Source organism: Cupressus sempervirens, chromosome 7, assembly GCF_028749045.1.
Source record: "Cupressus sempervirens isolate cs-2001-9-10 chromosome 7, ASM2874904v1, whole genome shotgun sequence".
Lineage (NCBI taxonomy): Eukaryota > Viridiplantae > Streptophyta > Pinopsida > Cupressales > Cupressaceae > Cupressus > Cupressus sempervirens.
In genome coordinates this window covers 836,718,857-836,724,806 of record NC_143124.1, presented here as the reverse complement: position 1 = coordinate 836,724,806, position 5,950 = coordinate 836,718,857, and positions in this window count along the sequence as shown.

The window sequence follows — 5,950 nt, the reverse complement described above, 5'->3', positions numbered from 1 at the left end:
TAACCTTCCTCGATAGATACAACTCGGCAAAAGATATGCTTTCTATGATCTTTGTGTATCTAGAATACTAATTTGATCATTTTGCTTTCTTTTATTATGGAATTGCTTGAGATATCACTAGAAGATGTAGTTCCATATCCTCCTTTATGAATCTAATTGGAAATGGTGGAGTCACCCACTTCTTAAGTGACATTTCCATCATTTGAACTATCTTGCTTGGTAGATTTTGGAATCCACTATTGCCTCATTTGCTTTTGAATTTTTTTAGCTTTAGCATTCTTTTCATCTTCAACTCTTCCAATATTCATGCAATTTTTAGCTATATGACCAAGTTCTGTACATGTATAACATCTTACTATTGTATCTCTTTTTCTCAAGTAATGCCTTGAGTAGTCTTTGCCAATGTGTCCATATTCTCCACAATAATAACATCTGCACTAGGTATTGTAGTCCCATCCAAAGATTGCCTTAACAAGTTTTTTCAGCTAGATTGAATGATTTGGATCTGCATTGGAATTCCTTGTGACCATGCTTCTTGCATTTGTGATAATTGCCTTCAAATTTTGGTTTCTCCTTACATTCATTAGCTTTATAACCATATTGACTGCAATTGTAGCATTTACCATTGAATTTACATTTTCTATTGCTCCAACACTTGTTTGATGTGTGACCTAGCTTACCATAGTGATTGCAAGTAGGTCTTTGATTCCTTTGGGCACCTTGTTTGAAGGTTTCACCTTCTTCCTTGTAACCAAGTCCAGCTTTACCCTTTTTTTTATGAAGATTCTACTCACTTTGTTGATTTAATTGAGTCATATATGTTTGAGATTTCATCATTCTCTCATTGATTTTCTTTTTAGTGATCAAGTCAGTTTCCAAACTTTCATTGATTTGTCTTTCAGATCTCAAGTCACTTTTTAAGCTTTCATTGATTTTTTTTTTAGTGATTAAATCATTCCTTAGGCTTTCATTCTCAGATCTCAGATTCATAATTTCTTCATTTGCATTAGATAGTTGATCTACAAGATCTTCATGCTGAAGGGATTGATTATTTCTTGCCTCTAAGTCTTCATTTGCCTTCTCTCTCTATTCCAAAAATTTACATAGCCTAATTGATTGGATTTCTTCTTCTCTTTTAAGCTTTCTTACTTCTTCCTGCAGAACTATTCTTTGCTAGGAGTTCCTTAATAGCCTCATTAGCTTCATCTGAACTGCTTGATGGTAAAAAGCCTTCTATCTTTTCTTCAACATACTAATGATCATTCTTTTTATCTTTCAAGTTCCTTACTTCTCTTCAAGGATTGAGAAAGATGCTCCTTTGCTTCTTTGAGTTGAGTCATGGCCATTTCTAGATCTAGCTTTTTATTTTAAATAGCTTTGTCAAGTTTGAATATCTCCATTGTCCTTGATCTTTGCTCAAGCTGTCAAACTTTATCCTGAGAACCACAAAGCTTTGATACCAATTGTTGGAAATATTCAAGATATGATATGTTATTAAGAGGGGAGGGGTGAATCAGTAGCATCAAAACTTTTAAAAAAATTCAACACTTTAACCATATATACTATTCTCAATTCATTCATCTAATATATTGCATATATGAGAGAACAAACATTGATAACACATGTACACAGTGATTTGGTGACCCAAAAACCTTCCAAATAGAAAGTAAATCTAGGGTGGGGATGATACCCACAAAACTTCGTTACTGCAGTATGAAGTTGGCCTGTTAAGGCTTACATTGACCACTTTTGCTGATCTACCCTATTAGGGGAAAAAGGGACTACTAGGTACACCTTGTTAGAGGATTTACAAACATACACTAAAGTATGCACTTAGTTACGAGATTTATACAAAGACTGTTAAGTCTTCCCTGTTAAAGGATTTACAAAACGGATTCACCTATTAGGATGAAATAGTGGATCTACTTAAAAACTTGATTTTCTGATTAGATCATTGAAGTATAGATCACTTCTTGTGACTGATGAATCTTTGCTACTCCTTGTAGACCTTGCTGAATATTTTGCTCTTCTGCTGATTCGCATTTACACTTCTCAAAAAATTGCATGTCTCTCTTGATACCTTCAAACAAACACATATTCTACAAATGATATAATACATTAATATATACCATTCCAATAATTACAATTGCAAGGTCAGCTATAACACAAGTGAACAAAACATTACTGAGTTAGCCCAATAGTAAATAACTTGGGTTCACTGAATTGACTCGGTGAGCTTTTGATACTCGGTGTCCACTATATTACTTGGCATCATCATGCACTCAGTAGAAGTGAAGGCTCAGTGCATACTAATCACTTGATATAGTTTTGATGTCGGTAACCACAGGTGACTTGATAGATGTAGTGTCACTCAGTAAAAATCAGATCCTTCATTTACCTTGATTTCACTTGATAAACACTACACTTCCATCACTCAGTAAATGTTACACTTCCATCACTTGGTAACCATTACACTTCCATCACTCAGTAAACATTACACTTCCATCACTCGATAAACATTACACTTCCATCACTTGATAAACATTACACTTCCATCACTCGATAAACAATAGATTCCCATGACATAGTCAGACTACTTAGTAGATACTGAGATGCTCGGTGTAAACTGTGAAGCTCAATAGATACTTATGGCTTGCACACCCACTCGGTAGCTTCATGAATGCTCGATATGAACTACTTAAGTGATGAACCTACAAGGTAACCACTGAATGCTCGATATACATCATAGATTGAGTGTTAATTCAAGGTTGGGTGATAATTCATCTTTTCACAATGTCCTCCTAAAAAAACTATCATAATAGATCAAAACATATTATGAACCCATCGACATAGTTTCGTAAGTTATAACATCTTGAGTCTGTGTTCCATAGGGTCATAGCTTACCAATCTGATAAAATTTTGAATATGATACTCATGGCAATAATGACTTCAATGTATATTAGTCTTAATAAGATCTCAGGTCCAATATTATTAAGAAGGATGCCAATCATGACATACCTAAATCTTGGAACCTTCTTACCCTCATTCAACCATAAGGTGTATGATAATAGTTTATAATTCACATTCCTTGCATGAGAGACAAAGACATGACATCTCACCTCCTTACGCTTCCTAGTTTTGACCATATTCATGTTATTTAGGGTTTATAATATGGTACTAGGAAAGGGGCCTTTGACTTCCTCCTAGAAGTCTTCTAAAATTAGGGACATATCCTTCAATAAGCAGACTTTACTAGCCATATCATAAATGGTCCAAACTTAGAGGTATTCACACAACATTCATAACAACTTTATGTGTATACCTAACTTAATTTAAGGGAATATAACACAAGGTTAATGGCATGGAATTTTTTTTCCTATGATTGGTTATTACACAATTCTATTGATTAGGTATTACCCATCCTTAGTGTATCTACCATAATCGCAAACTGCCTAACATAACTATCCCTTAGATAACTCATTACATGGGAGAATAATTTCTTAGATTTTTTAAGAGTTTTTTAGGGATTACAAAAATGGTAAAAATTTATTTAAAGATCATTCTAAGATAATGGAGTCTCATATTGTCAGCTCAAGTCATTTATGTTTGTAAATTCTTATTGCCTTCCCTAGTCTAGTTTAACTGATATCATTTCCATTTACCAACTAATAGTACTCTTAACCTACTTATTCCACATAAGGTGTTATTTACTCAAAATTGTTCCTCTTTCTAAGTTATTCTTACCTTTGACATCTATTTTCATGGCAATTATTATATCTATATACATAGCCATGTGCTTAGCAATTATTTTCTTTCAATGTTCTTATATTTTCTATTAATTATCACAGACTAAGTTTATTCTTTACCATCCCAACTTATTTACTTTCCTAGTCACTAATTAAGTTTTATGAATGTAGGCCAAAATTTAACTTATCAATGACAGATTTCTTCCCTTGATGGGGTTGTTTATTTTCTATTAGTATTCCAATAATTGTTGTGGTTAAATATCCATTTTTACTTACTATCCATCAAATGCAGACACTTCATTGTCACTGTGTTATATACTTGGTTGAGTCTTACTTGTACAACTTGGTCATTGTGTACTATTCTATTTGGCATAATTATTAGATATTTGGCTAATAATCATATTGCATGGTTTCTACTTCAAGTTACTTACTCTTACTTTGATCACTCCACTAGTTCTCTATTACCAAATTCTTATCCATTATTGAAATGATTACCCCATCTTACTTAAACATAACAATTCAAATTCCCATTAAATATTTTACAACTTTTAACACTGACTTAAGGTCATTAATGTGGTGTATATGCACACCATATCAAGTCAAAGGACAATCTATATCTATGCTCTTTGTGGTCTGAAAGAGTTCATGTTTACGACATAAGAAGGAATAGTGTCTAGGGACCCTATCAAAAAGCTTTATATCCTTTAATCAAGTTAATCTTATGGTGTCCCAATTTCCTATGAAAATTATCAAGAATACCTCTTGGTATGGTTATTTCATAGATTTTAATACAACACACTTATCCATAAGAAAATGCCTCATATTTATCTTAAATCAAAGATACAAAAATAACCAATTAAGAGAAAACAAATACAAGTGTGGCCACAATATAAATTTTCAATTAAAACAAGGGATGTCCTCGAGGTAGTGGAATCATAAAAAGAAATCAATGAAATAAATACTTCACATAGGTAACAAAATAATTTTAAAGTAACAATGATGCAAAATTTTAAGAGTGGTGCGGTCATATCAAGGTTTCTTGATGGGAAGAAGAGAAATTTTTCCTATTAGCTACATTAGAATTGAATGGTATGTGAGAAAATTTTCCTACATTTTTAGTCATTTCCCACAATAGGCAGGTGTATGATCAAACTCTTATTGCTAACAGGATTGTTGAGTCTAGGAGCTCATTCCCCAAATATACCGGCAATTCTTTGGTTATACAAAAAGGATCAAGGTTTGTAGTACACACCTTGAAATATGATACTAGAGGGTCATGACTAGAAGGAAAAAAGAGACACCTCTATATTAATTTAACACACTTTCCTGTGTAATGATGAATCCCTTGAGGAATGAGTTTGCAGTAAAAAATTGTAATAGGTATCATAAGGGAGTACTTATAGGGATATTTTCTTTAAACTATCACATTCTAATGAGAATCTCCTACTCATCTTCATTTATGGATTCCATTATCAAAAATATAGAGTCATTGTCACAACAGTCGAAACATAAAACATTACCATTAATGTATAATATTTGAACATTGTTCCGCTAGAACTGCATAGTAGGAAGCTATTCACAATCCTATGGTTTTCTTCTATTTTTTATTCTTATAGATATTGATTAAGAGCATTGTGTCAATCTAAAGGGGAAAACTTGGTTAGTGAAGATTTCATGAATTTTTTTTTCTTAAATATAAACTAAGTTATAAATCCACTGGATCTTTTTAGTTCTTGGTATGTCCCAAAGATTCTTTATGTGTGACATGATCATGGTTCGTGTAGATCTTATAGCTACTAGGGTATTATATAGATTTCCTCATTATCATGTTATTTACAAATTGTAGTTTTACACAACACTAATTCTACTCACTCACATTTTAATCCTTTGAAGTTTCAAAATATTAGCATTTTGACTAAATAACATTACTCATTAAGGTCTACAACTTACTTTTTTCTCTACAAGAAAATATACTTATTATGGCTAAATTTACGTAGGAGAACATACTATTTTTTGCAATAAAATGTTACTTTTCGTTTTACTGTACTTGTTAATTTGTGGTGACTGATCAAAGAAGTACTATACATACTTCATAATTTTCTACTCCTATTTTATCACACCTTATTTAGATAGGCATATTCTAACCCATAATGATAATGTATTATATAAGATAGATTAGGGTAAGAGATTGTGTGAAAATGCAA